At 47.7% G+C, this 25,372-nt stretch overlaps 2 pseudogenes; one reads left to right on the plus strand and one right to left on the minus strand.

Moving 5' to 3' along the window:
- Window positions 1-247: 247 nt before the first annotated feature.
- On the plus strand, window positions 248-6,475 carry LOC144102769 (uncharacterized; annotated as a pseudogene).
- Window positions 6,476-11,710: 5,235 nt separating this feature from the next.
- On the minus strand, window positions 11,711-24,136 carry LOC144102770 (uncharacterized; annotated as a pseudogene).
- Window positions 24,137-25,372: the final 1,236 nt, after the last annotated feature.

Genomic DNA, 25,372 nt, shown 5'->3' on the forward strand with positions numbered 1-25,372 from the left:
ACGTATCCCCGTGGCATTGTGCAGGTGGGGATGGCACGAAGCAGTACAAATGCAGCACCTGATTTGCCTCCAGATCATGAAGAGCCCTTAGATGTGCAGGCCGAACAGCATGACTCCAGTTCAAGTGACTATGGTTATCAACTGGCAAAGCTACTTTTCAAGTGGAAGAAGACGAAGACTTAGTGGGTGGCTACGTGTCTGCTTCTATGTCTGTGTTTTCACTTTTCGCTGTGTTTTCGCGTGCGGCATGGGTCGGACAGTGCCCTCCGTGAGACCGAATGCTGACGACGCCCCTGCGGAGAAATTGCCGGTAAGGTGGGCGCATTCTCAAGTGAGAAAACCCAAGCGGAACCCTCAGGGGCAAGCTAGGTTTAGCTCGGCGCTGCCGAGCGAGGCCGCGCTACGCGTCTGCATGGATTCTGCGTTGTCGACGAAAGCTACGCGGATGCCCGCTGTGTTGCCACCTGACACAGCCTCCGCGTCCACGCAATCGTCAGCGCCTCCGGGCCTCCAGCCTGCGCCGTCTTCCGATGCGACGACTTTGGCCTGTGACATGGGCTGCTCCACCGCCTCCGTGCCCGTTGAACTCCCTCAAGACACTGTGCCCGTCGCGCCAGTTCAGTATTCCCACAAAGGGCCGCCACCAGCGTCTGAGCCTCCTCCACAGATGCCTCCCGTGAGTCAAGGCTCTCTTCCGCCTACTGCGAACTCTTTCCGCGTTACCATAAAGCCTACATTGTGCTTTGATATGACTGCCATCTCTGCCCGGAATGTTCAAGCCACAATTCACCACGCTCTTGGCTCTTCGAACTACTGCGGGTTTGTCGTCCATCGCCCATCGAACACCATCACGGTAAACTTGTCATCCTTGATGGAAGTCCAGAAACTTTGCGCAGTTACGCGGATCCCCCTGGATGACAGGAAGCATGTCCCGGTGCAAATAAATTTTGCATCTGGTCCTGACAAACTCCGCTGCATGGTTTATCATGTCGACAGCACGAGCCCTCCCAAGGAGGTGCGCGCAGATATTCGCTGCTCAACTCACGTTGTACTGCAAGCACGGCCTATGGGTCGCCGGGCCTCATACCTGCTCATCCTGCAAGGCCCGTTGACTCTCCCGAAGTACCTTACCTACTACGGTGCGATCGTCAAACCACAGCCCTTCCGACCTCGTCGTATTTTTTGTTATCACTGCCACAAAGAAGGACATATGCAAAATACCTGCCCTAATCCAGCAGCGGTGGCTGACATGAATGGACCAACTGTTCTTTGTGCCCTGTGCAAATCGCCGGACCATGACATTCGCTCTCCCGCTTGTCCAAAGAAGAAGCAAGCGAAGAAGTTTCACAGGTCGCCTCCAAAAATGGATGTTCCTACAAGTAATCGCTTTGCAGCTCTCGCATGTGACTACAACAATTTCCCTGAACTTCCTTTATCTGAGCCCGCTGCTCACCATACGTCTCCTCACCAGTGTACATATGCACAAGCGGCTCACCTTCCCTGATCAAATGGTACGCCAAAACGTCCAGTGCATCCATCACATGTGGATACCACAGATGAAGACACAGCTTTAGACAATGCAATCGCGGAGGCTCGCCGCCGAGTAGAAGAACTCACCCACCGCCGGGAACAGCGTCGTTCTCAATCCTCTCGAAGAATTCTGATAACTCGGGAGCAATCATCACAGGAATCACCTAGGGTAAGCACTGGCCCACAATCAGGTGCCGACCACCTGTTAGCCGTGACTACCCCGACAGTGGATAAGATATTAGCGCTGATGAAGCAGGTGACATCCCTCATCGTGGAAGCTCTTCGGCCTCGTCATGGATAGCGCATCATCATCGGTGGTGGTGCAGTGGAACTGTCGAGGATTCGCTAATAAGGCCTCTGAAGTGAACATCCGCCTTCGCGACGGAAAGCTGAGGGCATGGGCGCTCCTACTGCAAGAGCATAATGCACTCCTACGCCTTTCAGGTTTCTGCTGCGCATACCATTCACCCTCTATCCCTGATCGCCGTTGCACCGCCTCCTCTCTCAGCCCAGGTAAATCTGCAATTTATATTCACAGTTCAGTTCCGCACTTACCGCTCGACCTTTCACGGTGGTTCAACACACGTCAAGACGTTGTCGCCCTTCTCGTAAAACCTGCACGCACACCCCTTGTCCTAGTTTCTTTTTATAGTCGTCCTGGCTCGGCATCTCCCAATCTGGGATGGGTTCGATTTCTACGTTCTGCCAACTCGGGTATCCCTATTCTAGTTGGTGGTGACTTCAACGGCGCACACAATGCGTGGGGTTACCCTTCGGATTCCTCAAGGGGTGCACACATCCAAGGGAGCTTTTCGGATCACAAGTTCCTTTCAACTTTTAAACCACCCGAATACTTCTACCCGCCCACGAGGTGGCCCATATTCACCTGATTTGACTTGGTGGTTAGGCCCGGTAACCCTCGTTGGGTTGTTGATTCTGATACTTGGGGTAGCGCTCACAGCCCTATTTTTGTATCCCTCACGCCTGCGCGTCTACGGAAAATACGCCGCACTGTACGCATAACGTCATGGGACTCTGTACGCGAAGACAATCACTTATCTACATTCAACCCCTCTTCAGCATTGTCTACTCTCTCTGCTGTTCTCGCTACTCACACTCTTACGACAACTGTAAATGAAGACGACCCAAACCCGGACATACATCTCTTGAATCTGTGGGCTCTTCTTCGTCGCCAGGCGGATCTTTACGCTACTCGTCACCCCGATGACCCATCGGCTCTTCCTACTCTTCACCGCGCTACCGCACGGGCGCGGCGCTATGCAAAGCGGCTAGGCAGGCAACGCTGGGCTGCATGGTGTGCCCGCCTGTCCTCCACGCAGGGCAATCGACATCTTTGGAGAGTGTTTCACGCCATGGAGCGCCCTTCTCAGGTTGAAGATTACACAGAGAGCATTCGCCTCGCGCTAAATGTGGATGAGGACACATTTGCACAACAAGCGGCCCGTAAATTTTTTCCAAACCATGACTGTATCGCTACGTCTCCACCGGACTTATCGGTTACAGAGCTCTCCGATGGGATTACTTCTGACCTCACCATGGCAGAGCTGCTGGCCTCCATTGAACGTTTAAAAACTACTACTACTCCCGGGCATGACGGCATACCTAACGCCTTATTCCGTAACTGGGAAGGGAGGACTTTTCAAACCCTACTTGATACTTTTAACGAAGTGTGGCATTTTGGTGTTATGCCGGGAGACTGGAAGCATTCTATTGTGATTACAATACCCAAGTCAGGTCAGCCTTCAGTATCTCTATCGGCCCTTCGTCCAATTTCCCTTATGCCTACCATCTGCAAGCTTTATGAAAACATTCTAGCCGCACGCTTGTCGTGGTGGCTGGAATCCCATGATTGTTACCCAGATTCCCAAATTGGTTTCCGCCCACAAATTGGAACGGAGGATGGCCTTGCTACTTTGGCTGCTGACGTGCTTGACCACTCTCCGCAGAGTCACCTTGTACGAACCGTAATCGCTACAGACATAACAAAGGCATACGATAACATCCTTCACTTTGCCATTCTTTCCTCCCTTCAAACTCTCGGACTCCCTCACCGGTTCCTCCTCTCTATTCACGCCTTTTTGAAAATCGAACCTTCAGCGTGCGTGTGCACGGAAAGACCTTTGGTAACTTCACTTCCAATAGAGGAGTGCCGCAGGGCTCCGTTCTCGCCCCCACATTATTTAATGTGGCTTTAATTCCTCTTGTTCGAGCCCTAGAGTCCATTCCTTCTTTCCGCGTGCTTGCATATGCTGATGATATAACCTTGTGGTGCTGTCATCCAGATGCGTCTATCCATCAGTCGATCCTTCAGCACGCGCTGGATGTATTGACATCTCGCCTCCCACCTCTGGGTCTAACACTCTCTCCTACTAAATCATGTTTCATTCAAATAGGAAATGAAGCCAGCTTACGGAAAGCTCCCCCTTTAAATTTTACGGTACATAATTCTCTGATTCCTCAGGTAGAAACTGTTCGTATTCTTGGTCTTCTCCTCCATACATCTGGGACTGGCACCCCTTGGCTGGCAGCCACCCGTAAATCGGCTCACGCTACTCTCGGTCTGATTCGTCGCATAGCTATGCGCTCTGGTGGCGCACGTGCTCATACGGCCCGCCAGCTTGTGCGCTCTTTCCTTCAGCCACGGTTAGTATATCAGGCACAATTTCAACGTCTTACCCGCAGACAGTGGGACTCCCTTGAAGCTATCAATCGTGAGGCTATGCGCGTCATAACATATCTGCCTCGTTTAACACCCATACCTGTGCTACAGGAGTTCGCACAACTTAATACACTCAGTGAAATCATCGACCAACGGGTGGCAAATAGAGCTTGAAAACAGTCTCTCAAACTTCATTGTTTAAAGACACTTCCACCGTGGTCCTATTGCCAGCTTACTGACAATCGCCCCACTGTTTCCCCGTCGGTATTAGCAGCGTATCTGCCTGAAGGGTGCATATTATACACGGATGCATCACATTCTGCAGAGAGGGGAGTTACTGCTGTGTATAGTCCATCTCATCCGCATCTCAACTTTCGCGCGATGTATACTGCGGATACGTGCACTCCCCTGGCATTGGAACTTCAAGCCATTTATAATGCCATTGCTTCCCTTCCTCTCGTTCCAACATTCAATACAGTTCATATTTACACCGACTCCCGCGCCGCCCTTTAAAACCTTAAGGCTGTTCGACGAACGTTCCAGATTTCACAATCAATTCATGTGCTCTGCGCAAAGTATCCATGTCCTGTGCGCATACACTGGATTCGCGGCCATGCCCAGGATCCACATAACATTCAAGCGGATGCTATGACTCATCTTCATACATTAGACGATCCGCCACCTTCCCCTCTTCCCCCAGATCCGTTCCTGTCCCATGTTTCCGATTCCGAATTTCTGCGCCAGCGAACACGCGCTCTAATTCCTCCGTGTTCGCACCTTCTCCCCCGTAGTCTTACTCGGCAGGAGGAGGTATCCGTGCGCCGGATTCGGGCAGTGGCAGCTCTGACACCATCTGTCCGTCATCGGTGGCATGCCAAAGATCTGCCAGCAACTGACAGGTGCCCTCACTGTAGCGCTGCACCGGACATTTGTAATGTGCGGCACTTGTTATGGACGTGCCCAGCGACGGCTGCTATCAGAAAACGGCTCCTCAGGGAGGTGGGCCTGCGGTGGAACCACGAAAGTGACTACGTGAAGTGGACTATGGACAACCGTTTCATTAGCAACCTGTGCGACTACCTCAGCGCAACGGTTCTTCACTCCTGCTTTCAACTTACAATCCCGTGCATTCATTCCCCCCTTCCTTTTTCAGCTTAATCCTGATGGCACACTTCCCGAATAAAAGAAAAAGTGGAAGGAAGGAGGGCGGCTACCTGAATCCACTGTGCATGAGTTAGCCAATGATATTATTGATTTCGTGGAAACCATTGCAGACCACCAGCAGACAGAACCTCTAGACGGCCCAGCCATCAGCGTAAAATAAATTTGCAAGCTTCAACATGACCAGCTGCGGACAAGATCAGGCCGAACAACCTATTGGAAGGCGCATTTCCCATTTGTTGAATCCCGTACGGTAGTGTTGTGTGGAAATGACACCATAGAATACGTTCCCCTCTGTGAAGTGCTCAAGTGCATTCTTGAACGTTCCGAACTTTCAAATGAGTTCAGCAATGACTCCCGTACTGATGGTTACATGCGTTCAGTATTTGATGGAAGTGCTTTTCAAAACCATGAGTATTTTGCAGGCAATAAAGTAAACTTTGCTTGCAATTGTACAGTGATGAGTTCGAAGTCTGCAACCCACTGGGCAGCAAGAGGGGAAAGCATAAAATGACAGCTCTCTACTCATCAGTGCTAAATTTTGATGCAAAGTTGCGGTCAGCATTGTCAGGTATTCATCTCGTACTACTTGTCAAAGATAAACATGTAGCCACTTACGGATTTTTTAAGATTCTTGAGCCATTCATCACAGATGTCAAGATACTAGCAAATCATGGCATAACTGTGAATAGAAACCCTGTAAAGAGATCTGTCTTCATTTTCACTGGTGACAATTTATCTAGCCGCAGAATTGGAGGCTTCAAATGCACATTCAGCCAAGGAAGAATTTGTAGGTACTGCATGGCTCTGCGGACCGAAACTGACTACAAACACTTGGAAGGTGATTTTGTGCTTCGCTCACCTCAAGGGCACAAGCACCACTTGAGTATGCTGAGAGCAGGGCTGCCAACGCTGTCATTGTATGGGGTCAAGGAGCCAAGTGCTCTTTTGTGCCCTGGCCTTGATCCGACACAACACCTCCCACCAGATATAATGCATGACCTGCACGAAGGAGTCCTACGATTTGCCCTGCGGCATATATTATCTGCATTAATTGAAGAACGCTCCTTTTCACTCAGTGATTTGAACAAAAGTATTTCATAATGGCTTAATGATCCACATGACATCTGCACTAAACCAGAGGCCATTGCTAAGCCATATCTTCAAGGAAAAGCAGTTTTGAAGGCGTCGGCAACACAAGTATTTTGCCTATTTCGCTACCTAACCTTTTTTGTTGGGGACAACGTTCCTTCAGAGAATGCAGTTTGGCATCTTTACCTACTTCTCCGAGAAATTGTTGACATTATCATGAGCCATAAAATTCCAGTTTCACATATTGCCTACTTGCAAAGAAAGATTCATTTCTTTTGTTGTGACTTCAAGGCACTCTTTCCATCCGCATCACTTCCATGTAAAGTGCACTACCTCATACATTACCCTTCATATATACAGACATTTGGACCATTAAGCCTGCTATGTGCTATGCGGTTTGAGGCCAAGCACCTGTATTTTAAAGATATTGCTCGAAAAATACGGAACTGCAAGAATCTTTCTCATAGTCTCGCAGTGAGGCATCAGTTCTTGCAGAGTTTTTTATTCGCTGCAGGTGATGACATTATTTCCCGTAATATAGCCGTGAAGAGTGTACTGTACGAGCACATTCCTGGCTGTGTTAAAGAGTTCATAACTGAGAATAACCTTGAATCCACGAACACATTGGTTGTCAAATCTGTGATTGTTGATGGCAGGACATACAGTGCAGGATGCTGCCTTGTCAGAAGTGTTCCAGAAGATAGTCTGCCAGAATTTTTACTTGTGTGTCAACTATTTTATGTGAACAAGGTGTTAATGGTCATGGCTAAACTGCTTGAGACTGTCTGTTTTGATGAGCACTTCCATGTGTATGTTGTCAGTGCCGTAGAAGAGTACAGTGTTCTGACTTCATTTTCCGAGTTTGACATAGAGCCGTTGTACATGCGGGAACACAAGGGCCGGAGTGTCGTAAGCACTCGCCATTCATTGTTCTGAAACTTAATGAAATAGCACTTGCTTGTGCAAAACTGGAACATTGCCACATTAAACTGCATTGTATAACTTCATTCGTTATGCACACTTTTTTAGTTGCCTGCATCCTACTACTTTCCAGGTGACAACTCCTTTGCGACTCATTCACGAAACTTCACTAATCACATTACGTGCAGTAATCGCTGAGATGGCAGCTTTGTAGATTTTGCGAACCCATGAAATCTGTCTGGAAAGAGACGCTGTACCGTCCACTGTGCAAACATTTATTGCTTGTATTTGCTGCTGCTATAAATATGCATGAGTAATATGCACACATAATTGCATGCTTTTCAGACAAAAGGGAATGACAAAGCAAACTAATATTTTGCAAAGCGAATAAACGTCTATTTTGTGCAAAGGATATTAGCTGTAGTTGTCGCCGTGTTATTGGTTTATATATTTGTTTATATCTTGGTTATATCTATCTGTACATTAATAAATATTTTTTTTTTCTTAGGCGTGCATTGAGACTTTCCACACCCCGAGTTCGGCTTCTAGCGTATAAATCGATTGTCCTTCCAATATTAGATTACGCGGCAATAATTTGGGATCCATTCACCAAAACAAACGTAAATAAAACTGAAAAAATACAAAATAAAGCAGTACGTTTTGTTTACAATAGCTATGGACGCACATCAGTAAGTGACCTCTTAAACAGGGCTGCTTTAATATCTATAACCGAAAGGAATCGCGTTTCTCGACTAAAGTTCTTATACCAATTGGTCAAAGGTAATTTTAAAATTAACATTGATGGACTAATATCTTTCTCTTAAGGTTATTCTACAAGACAACGTCACAATCTTACAATCACCCCTTTCACCCAGCGTAATAACTGCTTTAAATATTCTTTTTTTCCGCGAACAGTAACGGAGTGCAATCAACTTACTAACGACGAAGTCTTACAGCTATCTGTAACATCATTCATCGGCAACCTCAGTGCACAATAATGTCCTCTGTCATGCATTCCCGGTTCCCATTTTTGAACTGAATTTAATATTGTGATCGTTTTGGTGCTCTTTCTTCATTTAATTAATTCCCTGTTGACCACGTTCACTGATGACTTGATAGTAGTGTATTTATATGCCCCAAACCTTAGTGTACTTTTTTGTTGTGTTACGCCATTGAGCCTTTCATTTTTGCTGTTGTGTTTTGTTTGTGGCCTTTGTACTTTTTTTTTCTTAATATTTGTACTTACCTATTTTCTGTATGCTCACCCTGCGAAAATCCCTTCCTGGGATTGCAGTATTAATAAATAAATAAATATTCCCCTTTCCATGTACACCCTTGTGAGCAGTTCAGCACCCATTAGTTGTAGCACCCTTCTTGCTCTCTCCTTTACACCCTTCTGGTAAATGCACCCTGCTGGTAGGGTGCTGCGGCCCTATAGGGTGCTCACCCTTAAGGGTGAGAACTTGTTTAGTGTGTAGGGGAAGGAATAAGGAAGAGAGGGAAAGAAGAAAGGCAGAAAGAGGTGCGGTATTGGTGGCCTCCAGAATAATTTCGACGACCAGTGGATCTTTAACGTAAAGAAGCGTAGTTTTTTGCAGCACCACAGTTTTCTTTGTAAGAGGAAAAAAGCTTGCACAAGGTACCAGTGGTGCATATGAAAGACACTTCTGTGGGTGGCCGCCACGGTGGCTGAGTGGTTATGGCGCTCGGCTGCTGGCCCGAAACACGCGGCGGTCGAATTTCGATGGAGGCGAAATTCTAGAGGCCCGTGTACTGTGCGATGTCAGAGCACGTTAAAGAACCCCAGGTGGTCCAAATTCGTGGAGCCCTTCACTACGGCGTCTGTCATAGCTGGAGTCGCTTTGGGATGTTAAAGCCCCATAAACCAAACCAAGCTTGTGTGGGTATTCTAAAGTGATACTGATAGTCTGCTCCTGCAAATGGTATTAATGTTAGGTAGCTTGAGAAATGGATAATGTGCAGCCTGATATTGGAACACCAACTCACAGGCTGTGTCACAAGGTGCGCCCTCCTCCTCCAGCTCCTCTTCTTCCAGGGGGGGGGGGGGGGGGGGTGCCATCTATGTGAATTTATCCACAAAAATCACTGCTTAGTGGACAGTTTCAGCAGAGCCTGTATTGGTGCAAAACACACGGTTACTAGTTACTGAGACACAAGAAGAAACATAGCAGTACCAAGAGGGCAAGATAGTACAAGGTACATAACTCGAGGTTGCATTTGATAGCTCAGCATGCGCATCCTTCCCTAACTAAAAGAAAAACCACAATGAGGTCAACAATGTGCACAAGTTGTTAGGTGTACATATCAAATGACTAAAAATTCACTTACCAGATGGAGAGCGCGCCTCTGCCTACTGCAGGCCGCTCGTCCCTGGAATCTCCCCCACGGACACACGGGGCTGGTTCTGCAAGAGGCACAGCGCCCCACGTTCATGCACGAGTGTCTCGAAGTTCATTCTGTGTGTGCATTGCTCACAGTACATGGCCCCGAGGTTGACATTCATTATTCTTCATTAGCCTCCCCTATCATTCCCCCTTCATTATTAGTAACGTCACCGCGGCTTACCACACACCTGGCTGGACGAAGAATACATAGGAGCTGCGACGCCTTGCACGAGGCCCGGCGACCGCAGCTTACACACGCGGCCTGCCAGCCCCGGCAGCCTGCCGCCTCCAGTGCCCCTGCGACAGGATGCGGAGAGACATATTCAAGGGCCATTCGACAGACCGTTGTTCACAAGCTCACCTTCCCGCTGCCAAAAACTGCGCCTCCTGCTTCTTGCAGCGGGTGCACCACACTTGCCAAGTGTGGCGCCAGCGGAGCACACTTTTGACAACGGGGCCCGCGGCATTCAGCAGGGCCGCAAGCTGCTGCCACAGCTCGCGCCTGCGTGCCGCCGTGTAGCCCCCAGAAAGGGGTGAGGCAGCGTGGGCGAGCGCCGGGTGCTGCTCCATAAACTCCACCATTATCAAGTATTGTTCTTTTGAAACACGTGTGCAGGTCTTCTCAGACGTGCTGGCCGTTTCAAATGATAACGGTCTATAATGCCAATTCCGCCAGCGATTTCTTGGTATCGGTCAGGGAATGAAATAGGGAATAATGGGGAATGTACAGCTTGGCTTCACAAGGATGTGCGCTATATATAACTTGGGTTCACACAACAGAGCATAGACGTCCGCTCTACTGCAACAACTTACACAAGGTTACGAAGCAGCAAGGACGAGCAAGACGGTTGGTAGAGTGCGCCTAATCGTTTTTCTCGTCCTTGATCGTTCCTTACTTACACGCCTACACACAATGAACTGACGATCACGCAGCCATATGTCACACTTCCCCGTCGTCTTGCATTCAGCAAACAAAAAACGGAACTACACATCCCACACGTCAACCGAAGAGCATCTTTGGGCCATTGTTGTCATCGATAATAAGCAAATGACTCGGTCTGTGCGCCCGGCGTCGTGATTTTTAACCGGAAAATGGTATGCGCACGAGCGGCGGTGGCGGCTGCACCAGCAGTTTGCCAGCTGTCGAGCCCCGCCGAAGTCTCCTTCTAAATATGGCTCACAGACAGTGGTTTTGTCGTATCCTCGCCCGCTTCCTTGTGCTAAGTTACCTTGTCCAAGTGTGCCTGCATACACCTGACCGTACCAAAGCAGCATCCGTACAGCACCAGATGGTTTCATACGTACGCGCGACGTTGCTTTGCTTGCTACATTTTTTCGCCCGCCATCCGCGATCGATTTGGATCAGAGATTTGCACCTCCCTGCTCTGTAAAAGCTAGATGTCACTTCAAATTCAGTGCAAAATTCCACGCGTACGGCGACGTTCATGGTTATCTATCTCTATGGCTATCTGCAGTACATCTACCAGTCACCCAATTTTCCTTTGCAAACATATCCGGCCGCAGTAGCAGCGGACCTACGAAAGCCGGATGCATGCAAATTGAGTTTTGGCCCACCGTGCACGGTAGTTTTGGTTATGACTTATTATGCCACACACTGCACTTTTGCTTAATGGAAAGAAATAATTATTATTGTTCCGTCTGATAAATTGCCGGAAATTTGTAGTTCTATTTACCACTGTTTCCTCGCATGCCTGGCTATGCTTTTTCATTCTGAACTACTAGAACTTAATGTGACTGTCTTTAAAACATAAAGTTGCACTGCACACGGCTCTACGATTCCAGGTAGGCAGCCACTTCGCTGAACAGAGAATGTAGCATTGCTAGAAAAGCAGTTATAAGCTGCTCAGTGTTAACTCGGAAAGCAGGAATGAAATGATTAAGCATTTTATTGGCACAACATTTATTCGAATGCACAGCACTTGGGACAAAACCACGATCGCCCAATATCCTCCTTCACAGATACGCATGACCTGTTGCAAAACACAAACAGCATTTTAGTACATGTGTATGACATAATTGTAATTGTGAGGGCAAATTATTACCAGTGAAACCACTCGAGGCATTGGTCACAAGCAATCATCTTCAACTCGCCATCATCCTTCTCTTTGCATTGTCCGCAGCACCAGACATCTCCATTTTTCTTTGCTGCAACTGTGAACAGGTGATAAATATTTACTGAGACAAAGTATCACAGGTACAAATGTAATCAAGAGAAAACATTCTTACTAGATGATGTGAGCAGCAGCCATGCATCTGGCGTAAAATACTTTTTCAGTTTGGGTAAAAATACCCTGTAGTCGAGAAGGGCACTTGGCAGCTATCAGGCCGGACTTCAATGTCCTGCTCATCCAAGAGGCCCTGCCCAGTAAGGACATGTACTGCGCCATCCTTGCCAGCTATGCCAGCTAAAAGCACTGAAAAAAAAATGAGCTCAGAAATATAATTCAAAATTGTGTGCACCAGAAAATTTCAACAAGAAGACAATTTTGTAGCCTTCTATGAACACTGCTTTTTGTTTTTCTTGCATGACACCAAATGACACCGCAACATTTAGTGTTCAGAGAGAGCTTGGAACAGTGGCAAAAGAGTTACGAGGTGAGCGATGCACGCAGCTGCCTATGACTTTACACGATTCCGTAGCCGACAGCCGATACATGCCAAAAGTTAGGAGAGTGGAGATGTGATGCGAGTGCAGAGCCGGTTTCCTTTGTCAGCAGTAGCTGAAGAGGGGTACACATGCGAGTAGTGGACATCTCTGATTCCCACACTTCTCTCATGGTTATGCGACTTCATGTGTAAGCTCACGTTATCGGTCGATTGAATATGTTTTAAATATATTCCGTAAATTTTTGCAGTGCACCGTCAGCATACTAAAATTTCAGTACTTCACTTATGAAAACATTTCTGAGCTTTGGTGGCTTCAAGTAACATGTTTAGTGTAAATGCCTGCTGTGTGAATTCTCTAGCATTTTCTTTCTGCTTTAAAGTCTCCATATGAAAACTGCATGACACGAAACGTGCATATACCGAAAAATTGCACGTTTTTCTCAGCTGTACTCAGTTCACTGCTAACGAATTTAAAAAAAGACTGCTGGCAGTTTGGCATGGATAAGCACAAAATATTGTGTGAAAGCATGGATTTTTCTTCTGGTGAACACTACCGCTACATACCTCAAAGGGCTATTGAGGTGTTCACTGGCCCAGGGAGACAGTTATGTGCCTTTCTTTTCCTTAAAATGAAGGGGGTTTAAGCCTTCCAATGGTTTTGATAAATGTAAAGGCGCATAACTGCCTCAATTTGTAGGTGGATGTCACCACATACACAAGGAGCGACTGAGGTGTCCACTGACCCAGTGAGCCATTTACATTTGCTACCAGAGGATTCACACAGGCATACAGGGGGAGTGCGGCTAGATGTGCTTTGGCACTAGAAAGGGCAAGTGCCAGCCTTAATTCAATTCAATTCTTTTTATTATCATTTCTTCAGTACAGTACATAACATCACTGTCTGGATCCTTAGCCAAAGGCTAGTTATGAATCCATGCAATAAAAGCAAAGAGATTAGTGAGGACAAATGATTTCTACTGCATGCCAAAATAATACACATAAGAATGGTGGAAAAATGCAAAGCGTACAAGCAAGATGGTTCAAATTACAGAAATACAAGAGGGCTCATGACAAGAAAACATATGAAGACAGGAACAGCATTTTTTATACTAAATAAACGCAGTTGCCTTAGAAGTGATTATTCAATGACATATGAATGGCAAACCCAACATAGACACTACAGAGAATAATAAGTGACAATCACTAAGCGATTTGCATTGTAAATCAGGTAATTATTTGTGACAGAAAAAAGGTCTTTAGTGAAATATAAGGATTGGACGTTGCAAAGACTGCACAGGGGATTTTATTCCAAGTTTTTACCCCTTGATACTCGAAGCGGCGCTGGCCATAGTCATTGCGAGATGTAGGAACCAGAAATCTTCCCTGTGCTGCTGAACGGCTGTTAGTTGGGGCTCTATGGAATGTGTTCAAAGGAAAGGGGGAGGTGCCGGAGAGGACTCTTAGTACGAGTAGTGCAACGCGAAAATCTCGAAGCTGCAATGCCGGCATTATTTGGAGTCTAAAAAACAAAGGGCGAGAAGGCGTATATGGTGTTGCGCAAGTCATTATTCTCAGTGCCCGCTTCTGCAGGCGTAAAACAGGTTCAATGTAAGTGATATAAGTGAACCCCCATGATTCTATACAGTAAGTTAATTGGGACTGAAAGAAGCTAAAGTATATTGTTTTTAGTGTGTGTATTTCGAAATGTCGCCGAGCTTTGGCCAGAACGAAACATGCATAAGATAGTTTGCTACGCAATTTTTCGATATGCGGTTTCCAGTTTAATGCAGCGTCTAAGGTTACACCCAAGTACTGAATAGTCTTAACTTCTTCAATTTCTTTATCTCCTATCGTTATTGCGGAGCAGGTATTCTGGTATTTTTTATAAGAGGATGCAAATATAATATATTTAGTCTTGCCTATGTTCAAAGTGAGTCTATTTGTTAAAAACCATTTATTGACTCTCTGAAGTGCTGAGTTTAAAGTATGCTTGGCTGTTTCAACGGAATTAGCGGTCATCAACAATGAGGTGTCGTCGGCGTACATAATGGCACGGGTATTTATTAGGCAATCGGGTAAGTTGTTTATGTAAAGTGTAAAAAGTATAGGCCCCAGTACTGAGCCCTGCGGAACACCTACGGAAATAGAACGCGAACTTGACGCGTGTTCGTCAATAATAACACACTGCCGTCGCCCAGTTAAATAGCTTCTAAAGAAATCGAGTGATACACCTCTGAACCCATATCGTTCTAGTTTCTTGCATAATATATCGAGATCCACAGTGTCGAATGCCTTCTTAATATCCAGGAATACACCAACAGAAATATTGTTATTATTGAGTGCTTCATTGATTGAGTCAGTTATAGAAAGCACAGCCGTGGTGGTCGATCTAAATTTCTGAAAACCATGTTTGGACGTTGACAGAATTGCATTTTTAGTCAGGAATTGCGTAATTATTTTAGCCAATAGTTTTTCAAACAGAGTGTTGATACAGCTAAGGATTGAGATCGGCCAATAGTTTCCGAGTTCATTAGGATTCCCACTTTTGTAGATAAGGACTACCTTGGCGAGCTTCAAAATATCAGGATAGATGCCGGACAGAAACGCTTTATTAAATAAAGATGCTAAGGTGGCAGCTAGGACGCCACTGTTGTTTTAATTATGGAAACTGGAATGCCATCGAGACCCGTGGCCTTAGTAGCATCCATTGAATTAAGTGCACTCATTACTTCGTCACTGCTTATTTCTATAAAACCGAAGGTCTTTTCAAGATACTCAGGCAGAGAAGGTTCGGCTGTGAGACCCATACTTAAACGTAAATTAGCACCCACTGAGCAGAAATGATCGTTAAACTGATCTGATAGCAGGTGTTTATCTGGGGAAAGGGCCAGGTCAGGAAGTATTCGGTTTGATGGAGTAGGCTGAATTATCGAGTTCACTGTAGCCCAGAGTTTCTTAGAATTGCCGGCGCATGCGTTTATTTGGTTACTAAAATATAGCTTCTTCTGTACACGCATGGTAGCAACAGCTTTATTTCTATGAATCTTATACTGAGCACTATAATATGCGTTCCCTCTGTTTTGTTTCATTTTGGTGTGCCAGTGGTCGCGCGTTTTTATCATATTTAGCACAGCTGCTGTCATCCAAGGGCACACTGGATGTGTATAGTACGTTTTTTTCTGCGTAAAACTACAATCATTTATCACAGCTTTGATTCTATCGACAAGGCTGCAGCAGTGTTCATTGGCATTCATATCGGCGAGGTCTGCAAAGCTCATTTCAGAGAGCCTGAGTGCGCATTTTTGATAGTCAATTTTCTTCCTAAGCTCGCATGTGCTGTCAGAAGTTCTACGGCTATCTCTATCGTCTACGCGGTATAAGAAGGCAATCGCGAAGTGATCTGCCACTGCTGTATCATATGCCCCAGCCAAATAACAAGGTGGCACGAAATTGCATATCACATGGTCTAGGCATGTCGAGCTGGAACCTGCGATTCGGGTCGGAGTAGAGATAAGATTCGTAAATCCATATGAAAATAACAGGTCAGTGTATTCGCTGTGGTTGGCACCTAAAGTATCAATATTAGTATCGCCGACGATGATTGCTTTTTTGTTCTTCTCGGTTACGTGTATAAAAACAGATTCAAGATCATTCACAAACTTACTACGATCTGCGTGGGGGGCTCTATAAGCAACACCAACCATGACACCCTCAAGTTCAACAAATAGAAATTCCGAACTGCTACTGACGGATGCGTTAAGATACGGATAGTCGCAGTGTACAAGGGTCTTTTTAATGTACAAACCTACCCCTCCTCCTCGATTGTTCAAAATGCGGGGACGGGACAGAAATACATAATTGGGAATGTTATAGCTTTCACCGGGCATCAGCCAGGTTTCTGTAATGGCTATAACATCGTAAAGAAAGCTGTGCTCTGCTAGAAACGTACAAAGGCCGTCAAAATTTCTAGCTATGCTCCTTACATTGCAATGCAGTATGGTGCGTGATTCATTTAACGTGAGAAATTTATGAGTGGTTCGTACAGTCAGCATTTTGAATGAACTAGACTATAAGGCCGAGGTCGGCCTCTGTAGAAATTCGGATCACGTCCGAGTTGTCTGCTTTTCGCGCCAAGATCCGGCCACGAGATACCCATGCATACTTCCAGTTGTGAAGTTTCTTCGCCGCTATAGCCCTAGCAAGCAACACTTTATACTCTGGGCAAAGGTGTTCGTTTACGAACACGGATATTGATCCAGAAATGCCAAGGTCCGATGTGATTAAGCGAGTTTTTTTTGCCGATTCGAGCAGTTTATCACGGGCATCACTTGACCTGAACTTAACGATGATATTCGATTTGTTCCTGTCTTTTGTTGGCACTCGATGCACGAGGTCAATATCGTTCATCGTTATTTCCGCTCCCACCTTCGTGGCAAGAGCGGAGACAATGCCTGTCAGTGACTCACTGTCAGTAGTAGGTAGGTAGGTAAACTCTTATTGCGCCCAAAAACAGGGGACCAGTCAAAGGACCGGTTGCGCTGACTTAGAGGAGGTCCGCGGGGATCTTTTGGGATGCCGCGGCCTCCACCGCGCGCTGGATAAGCCAGCGTTGGTCGGCTGGCTTGGAAGTACACAGGAGTGACTCCCACGTCTCTGGGGTGTTTGCGTTGTCTGTGTTGTAATGTGTACAAGTCCACACCATGTGTATGAGTGTAGCCGGAGTTGAGCAGTGTTTACACATGGGGGCTATCTGTTCCGGAAAGATCCTGCTGTATAAGAGGGGGTGTGGGAAGCTGCCAGTTTGTAGTTTGCGCCATTGGACGGCCTCGCGTCTTGTTAGATCGCGGTGTGCGGGAGGATATGTGCACCTTTGGAGTCGGTAGTGCTGGAATATGTCCGTGTAAGTGGTGAGTAGAGAAGCGCGTGGGATATTAGTGTCAGCGGAAGCAGGGTGGCTGATCATACTCTCGGCTCGGCAGCTGAGATCTCGAGCGAGAGTGTGTGCCTGGGCGTTTCCGCTGAGCGACTCGTGGGCTGGAGCCCAAAGAATTAAGCGAGATGTGGAAGAGGGTGCTGTAGAACGTAGAATGTGTAACGCCTGGCAAGAGATACGGCCAGCATCGTAATTGCGAATAGCCTGTTGAGAGTCACTGATGACGACTTTGGTATTAGGGTCGGCTAGCGCCAGCGCAATGGCAACCTCCTCAGCTGCGGTGACTGTTTCTGCATTGCGAATGCTGCAGGCTGTGTACCAGCTGCGGTGAGGGGCGAGAGCTACCGCCACCATCGGTGGCCTCGATGGATGGTAAGAGGCGTCCGTATACGTGACGTCCGGGCGTCCGCTGAAGCGTTTCTCGAACTGACGAGCCCGGTCGGCCCGTCTCTCGGCGTGGTGTTCCGGGTGCATCCGTTTGGGAATGGGAGGAATGCGGAGAATTAGGCGATATTCCGATGTAAGTTCAGCGTAACTTGGGGCCGATCTCGGCGGGGAGATCCCAACTTGCTGCAGTACCGCTCGGCCAGCGAGTGTGAGTGAGAGCCGCTCATACTGGGCGGTGAGGGTTGCTTCGATCAGTTCGCGCACGGTATTGGAGATTCCGAGAGCCATGAGCTTATGGGTAGCTGTGGACATGGGAAGACCTAGGGCCGTCTTGTATGCTTTTCGAAGTGACGCGTCTAGCCGTTCGCTTTCGGCACGAGTGAGACGTAAGTAGGGTCCAGAGTAGGCTATGCGGGAGCAGACGAAAGCTTGAACGAGGCGCAGGAGGTTGGACTCTCGCATGCCATGATGCTTGTTGGAGATTCGCTTAAGGAGGCGTCCGATCAGCACAACCGACTGGTCGATGCGTTGGATCGTGATGTTGTTGCTGCCGTTGGCCTGTAGATGCAAGCCCAGGATCCTGATGTTGTCTGTTCGATGAATCGGGTTTCCTTGCACCTGGAGGTTGATGTCCGGAAGTATCTTTGAAGGGCGTCGTCCCGGGGAAGGAATGATGATATACTCGGACTTTGTCGCCGAGCACGTGAGGCCAACTGTACTTAGATAATCTCCGATCCGTTCGATCGCGGTCTGTAAAGTCTCTTCAATCTGGCCGTCACTGCCGCGCGTGATCCAAAGTGTGAGGTCGTCAGCATAAATGCTGTGATGCAGGTGGGGGATGTCGGCCAGTAGCTTCGGCAGGCCTATCAGTGCGACGTTAAAAAGCATCGGCGAAAGTACGGCGCCTTGCGGCGTGCCACGGTTTCCCGGAGAGATGATGGAAGGATCTCCCGTGCCGGCTTTAAGTTGCACTGTGCGGCCGGTGAGAAAGTTTCGAATGTACGCATACATGCGATGTCCGACACCGAGAGCTTGAAGTTGTTGAAGAATCGCTTCATAGAGGGCGTTGTCGAATGCCTTGGCAACATCGAGGCCGACGATGACTTTCGTGTCTAGTGTACGTCTCATGACTACCTGATGATGGAGAAGAAGCACAATGTCCGGGGCTGCTAAATGAGGGCGGAAGCCGAACATAGTGTCTGGTAGAAGATGGTTGTCTTCAAGGTATCGTGAGAGTCTGGTCTGGATAACGTGTTCCATCAGCTTCCCAACGCAGGACGTGAGAGAGATGGGACGGAGGTTGGCCAAGGTTGGTGGTTTGCCTGGCTTGGGGATGAGGACTAGATTGGCGCATTTCCACTCTTGAGGGATGGTACCGCTGGCCCAACATTCTTGAAAATAGTCGGTATGAGCATGAATTGATGCGTCGTCTAGATTCCTAAGCATTTTATTTGAAATGCGGTCAGGACCGGCCGCCGAAGTCGTCTTGAGGCGATTGAGTTCTGCTCGGACCTCCGCTAAAGTGATCGAAGCGTCTAGACAGAGATTTTCCGCGCCCTGATAGAAAGGGAGGTTGGTTGTTGGTTCAGGGCGGATGTAAGTATTTATAAGCTCTTGTTTTAGCTCGTCAGACGTGCCAGGATACTGGTGGAAGATTCGCTCGAGCTGTTGGCGTGTTTGGAGCTTGCCTCCTGCTGGGTCGAGTAAATGTCGAAGGAGGTTCCACGTCTTACGAGCGTTTGGAGTGTTGTTCATCTGGTCACATATGTTGTGCCAGCTCTGTCGAGTGAGTCCTATTGCATATTTCTCGATATTCGTATGTGCGCGCGCCAGTCTACGTCGGATATTGCGGTCCCATTTCCGAGTGGCAAGTAGAGCTTCGAGCGACTTCTTGCGCTCCCACAGATGGGCGTAGTAGCGGTCGCAGTGTGGGATACTGTCCTCTAACTCGACGGTTTGAGTGGCATCGGCCACTTGTTTGACAATTTCGGTTGTCCACGCCTTGATATCAGTTATAGCGGGAGGTTTGTCCTGCTGTTTCCTGTGCGTCCGGAAGGAGTCCCAGTCAATCACCTGAGCTGGCCGCGTACATTGCCTGGTGGGCTCGTGTATTACGATTTCGAGTACGAAGTGATCACTCCCAAAGTTTTCGTGAGTGTGACACCAAGTCGCTTTAACTCCGGAGGTCGTAAAGGCCAGATCCGGCGTTGTATCACGATGTAGGCCCGTACCGTGTCTAGTGGGGTAGGACACGTCCGTGATAAGAGTCAGCTGGTTCATATGCCAGTCATTCCAAAGGCGTCGACGTTTAGCGGAGTCATAGTGGTAGCCCCAAGCGCGGTGATGCGCATTAAAGTCACCGAGAATGAGGAGGGGTTGCCCCTGCGCCAGCTGCTGGGCTTTGAGGAAAAGCGGACCGAAAATATCCTTATGAGCTCGGGGAGGGCTGTAGACATTAATTATAAACAGACTAGTGCAACGTTTACGCGAGGGTCGGGGTAATATTTCTAAGAAGACGTATTCGGGGAAAGTTGGATCTAAATTGTGTTGGAGGACAGTGAGGTTACGTTTGACGAGAGTAGCTATTCGAGGTTTTACTCGTTCCGATAGGTATGTACTGTAACCGGCAAGTTTCGTGTTCTTGTCGCATTCCTGGAGAGCTATTAGTTCGGGGCGATCACTCGCGGCGAGGAACTGCTGGAGGACCGGACGCTTACGCGCGAACCCACGACAGTTCCACTGCCAGATGGTGGTGTTACCCGAGCTGCTCGCCATGATTAGGCGGGGATAGTTGTGGGGTTGGAACGGGTGTCGGCGCAGGGGCCGCGGGTACCACGGCAGCGAGAAGTTTGCCCTGTGCTTCTATAGCTTTGTTCAGCATGTCAAATTGTTGCGTGACTTGTGAGCCGATTGTGTGGAGTGAGCGTTCGATGTGTGCTTCTAAAGCCTTGATGCGAGTTTGACTGAGGTTGCAGCTTTCCTCAACTTTGGCAAAACGCGCCTGCCAACCCTCCGCGGGTGAGTCTGTGTCGGACGTTGCTTTGCGTTTTTGTGCGGATCGGTTGGGAGGAGCGATATCCATAGGTACTGATTCATATGATCCCTGCGGATGCGGGGGAGACGAAGGGAGTGTGGCCATTGGCTTTTCGAGAGCCTCTACTCTGAGTATAAGTTGTTGGATGACTGCTGTCAGTTCCATAATCGCTTCGTGTGTGTCTAGAGTAGTGGGAGTCCCTTCCTGCGTACTCACCGGTTCTTGACGTTCTCGTAGATCGGGTAGAGATGGTAGTAGCCAAGGTGGCTGCTGCAAAGGATGAGGAGAGTCCCCTGTCTGCTGGACGACTGCAGGTGGCCCGGGATTGGTCCGGGAGGTCCCCTGAGAACCCATCCGTGGAGCGGGAGACTTGAGCGGTGGAAAAGAGCTCGAGCGGTCTCGGAGCTGCCGCTGCTGGCTATCGGAGCGTTGCCGGTCCAGGGATGGCTTTTAACTCAAGGTTATTTCTGCGACTGTACTGCTGAAGTTCAGTTAGCTCTGCTCTAGTACGCTGCAGCTGTTTCGAAAGTTCACTGTTTTCATGCTTTAGATACTTCTGCTCTTCCTTAAGCTCGCTTATCTCCCGACGTGCCTCGGCCAGTTCTTTCTTAAATTCTTCAAAACTTTCATTCATAAATTCGACTGATCCCCGCAGGGTGCTAAGCTCATGGTTCAGGTTACTTCCCAAGGCTTCCAATTTGCTGTTAAGCTTCACAAGAAAACTTCCAACTTCTTTCACAGTAGTTGGAGCCTTGTCGAATAGCTTTTCTCTCTTTTCTTTCGTGTTAGACGCGGTACCGGACCCCTCATCATCACTCATTGCTTTAGGACGACCCAGGCACAAACTACAAAATGTATGTACAAGTAAAGAGTATTACAGACCTGTAATACGAAAAGTAGGATGAGCGTCGGGCCGATGCGTTCGTGCCTGAATCGTCCTCAGCAATGCTTCGTCCAGGGTCAGGAGTTCAGCTTTTATACGCCCCGCTGCATCAGTGCGCCACAGTCGGAGAGCTGGAGTATGCGCACATGCGCCGACGCAGTAACCACTGGGCCCGGTGTGACGAAGTTAGTAAAAGCCAGCAAGTTGCGTTGGCAATCGTTGGCACGTGTTGGCGAACAGGGAAGCCGCGACGGTGATCCAGACAGCCGGGCCAGCTGTAATACGAAAAGTAGGATGAGCGTCGGGCCGATGCGTTCGTGCCTGAATCGTCCTCAGCTGAAGGGCAAAGCTGCACCGAAGGCCTGCTACGCTTTTGCTATTCATCTGATATCACGCTTGTGTGGGCCATTTTTACGAAGCACATTAAAATATCTTACGTGTGTCTTGCGCCTCAGCTGTTAGTTCCTTAAAAGGTACTGGTTCTCCCTGTCTCTTGCGCTTCTGAACTTTCCGCTGACGAATGCGCTTGGTGGGACGCCCTTTGGCTTTGACAATGGGAAGTTTAATGGCACATGCTTCTTCAGTCACTTTTTCCGCCACTTCTTTTGTGACCGTTTTTTCTAATGTACTATTATCGCTTTTGGGTGCCCCCTCATCTTCACTGCTGCCATCGGAATCCATAGAACCGTACATTTTTTCCGCCTCGCTTCCCTTCAGCCATGGTGTGTTGATGTCTTCAAGAATCCTTAATCGCTTTGCAAAGGTTTCCGGCTTGCAGTCAGCCAAAGTGTCAGCAATGACCTTATTGTTTGCATTGCAAAATTATACCGCTGATTTCGATTCATTTTTTCAAAGCTTGGTCCAGGCATTGAGAGGATTTCAATATCTTCTGTGGTCCCATGGTATTCATTGCTGGCTTGCTCACTAGATGACACGAAGTTACTCTGATACTATTTAAACCAGCGTTTTCGAACTGCCTGTTGGAGGTCCGGCTCAACATCAAACTTTATGCAAACGGCCAAGAAATGGCGACACAGTAGGCCCATCTTGGAAAAGAAAGTGCAATCACATTTTTCTTTTTCCAGCGATATGTGATGCCAGCCTTCGCCAGTTGTAGCAGCCACAGCATACTGTTTTTCAGATGTCTGTTTCACTTCGGCGTCACTGTCTTCAGCTTTGATTAGCTGTTTCCTGATCACTGAGCAAGCATATGGTGTCAACACTTTTAACACACTTCTTCAACTTTGTGCACTTTCATGTGGTTGCAAAACTGACAAGTGTTCAGCAGGGTTATTGAGCGGGCCGCTTTTCGTTGCATTATCGTTGCTAAATTCAGTAATCTGCTCAAGGCATCGTGAAGCTTTGTAGAGGATGAGAGGGCTGTTTTTATGAAACTGTTATGTGCTTCTACTCGGTTAGTTGTGTTTGCTCCACAGGTAAACTCTTGGTCACAGATGTGACAGGCCCACATGTTCTTCATGGAGTTCCAATTATTCTCGAGGTATTGCACAGCTTCTTTACTGGCAAACCTTTCAAACTCGCGTCTTGCTTCAACGTACTTGTTTGCTGTTGGTGCATGTATAATTTGGTTGAATACCACCATCATAAGGTCTCGTTCTTCGACAGACCTTGGAAATTGGCTGGCTGCTGTTCTGAATGCCTTTACAGCATGAAATTGGCACAGTTGTACCGATGGCGCACTAGGAAAAGTGCTCCGAATTGCACTGTTTTCTGAAAAGTCTTTGTCTACGACGATTACATCTGTCGTTTCAGAACATGGGTTTTCCTTCGCGAAAAGCTCCAGCATTTTCGAGACATGGTGACACTGTTCAGAAGCAACAAAAGCGTATGCGACCACCTGGCTGTCTCCACAACCGTCTTGTACAAAACAAAACAAAAAGTGGAATCTTAAGTTTGTTGGTTCTGTTAGTCGCATCTAGCAGCAGCACTTCTGGAAATGATTGATATGCCTGCTGCATGTGCGGTGTCTGGATCAGGAGAACCTGAAGTTGTTTATCATCATCAGTGACAGGTATAATTTTTGCTTTGTGTTGTTCACGGCAGTTTTCAATGTCTTTAACCAGTAGTTGGGCCTCATCCGCTCCATACATTGAATGCTTCAGGTTGTGCAAGTCTTTAGTCGTGACTCTTTCCTGAAAGTAATCTAATCAATTCATTACAAAACTATTACTTTCAAAGCAAGGCTGTGCCAGTAAAAGAGCTCATCAGAAGAAACATCAAGCACATTCCTTACCTGTCTTTTCGACTAGCTTTCCAACTATTACGCTCGGCAGGACGTTTAGTTCCATCAACGGAAGCACATACTCCTTTTCTTCTTCTGTCAGCCGACGACGCTCTGGATATGATTCAAAAATTTCTTTGCAGACTTCATGGTTGTGGTTGCAGTAAGTTTTGTTATTTCAAGCTGCTGGCTTGCGCGTCGTGCTGCAAATACAACGGTAGCTGGACATCCTTTCTTCATTGTCCTGCACACAGTTTAGAAACTGTAATTAAACTGACATGATTGCATGCTTGAAAAGTTTCAATTCCATGTGGCAACAATTGGGGCAAGCTGGCAGTAAAACCTTAAAACATGGAAAAGCGTGCACAATGCCAGAGGGCTGTAAACCCTTAGAAGAGCAGAAAGTAGGGCAAATTGGTTCATATTCATGGCTGGTAAAGCACGAAAGGAAAGACATGGACAGAAAGAAAGACACGGACAGGACAGACCCTCTCTTGTGTCTTGGTTCTCCTACACAGGTTGCAAAAATAGCAGACGGCTCAACATGGCTAAGCACAGAGTATTGTGCAGTAGCACTATAGTTACGATAGGCACTTAACATCTTTACATGCTGCGAATGTGAAAGCATCCTTTTACCTAAAGGCTTTTACACGAAATGCCTTCACAACAAAAGCATTTCACCTAAAGACTTCGAGACAAGGGACTTTACCCTGATGGCATTTACCTTGACCACCTTCACCCAGGTGAAGGCCTGCCAGGTGCACACACCTGGCAGGTCCGAGAACGCATTTACCATGATGGCCCACACACTAAAGGCCTTCACCCAGGTGAAGGCCTGCCAGGTGTACCTACCTGGCAGGTTGCCTACAACTCTGTGGGCCGCCTGCCTCAAAGCAGGCTTCATGGACGTTGGCACGAGTATTTTGTTTTAGGAACGGAACTGGTGGACACCGGAACCGCACCGCAGGGGAAGGGAGGAAGGTGGGAGTGAAAGACGAAAGAGAGCAAAAGGTGCCGTAGTGGGGGGCTCCGGAATAATTATCTTTAACGTGCACTGACATCGCACCGCACACGGATGGCTTTGCATTTCGCCTGCAACGAAACACCGCCGCCGCGGCCGGGTTCGAACCCTGGAACGTATGCCGGAAACCGGAAAATGCGTCTAGTAGTGCCGCTGCACTATAATTTGCGTCAGTTGTCAAAAAGTTCGCACAATGCAAATAAATGCAACCTGACATTTTTTCTTCTTCTGCCAGTTGTTAACTCCATGAGAATATAGTAACCATTATCAGTACACAGGCCTGAGCCCATAAAGTGCTCTATAGACCGAGTCGCCGCAACCAAGAAAGTATTCAATCTCACCTTTGGTGAGGTCGTACGCCTGTTGCTGTGGACCTGAGCTCTCCTCCATGCTTGCAAGGTATGTCGCATTTGCATATTTCAGCTTCTCCAATCGCTCCAAGCCCACACTGAGCC

Source organism: Amblyomma americanum, chromosome 8, assembly GCF_052857255.1.
Source record: "Amblyomma americanum isolate KBUSLIRL-KWMA chromosome 8, ASM5285725v1, whole genome shotgun sequence".
NCBI lineage: Eukaryota > Metazoa > Arthropoda > Arachnida > Ixodida > Ixodidae > Amblyomma > Amblyomma americanum.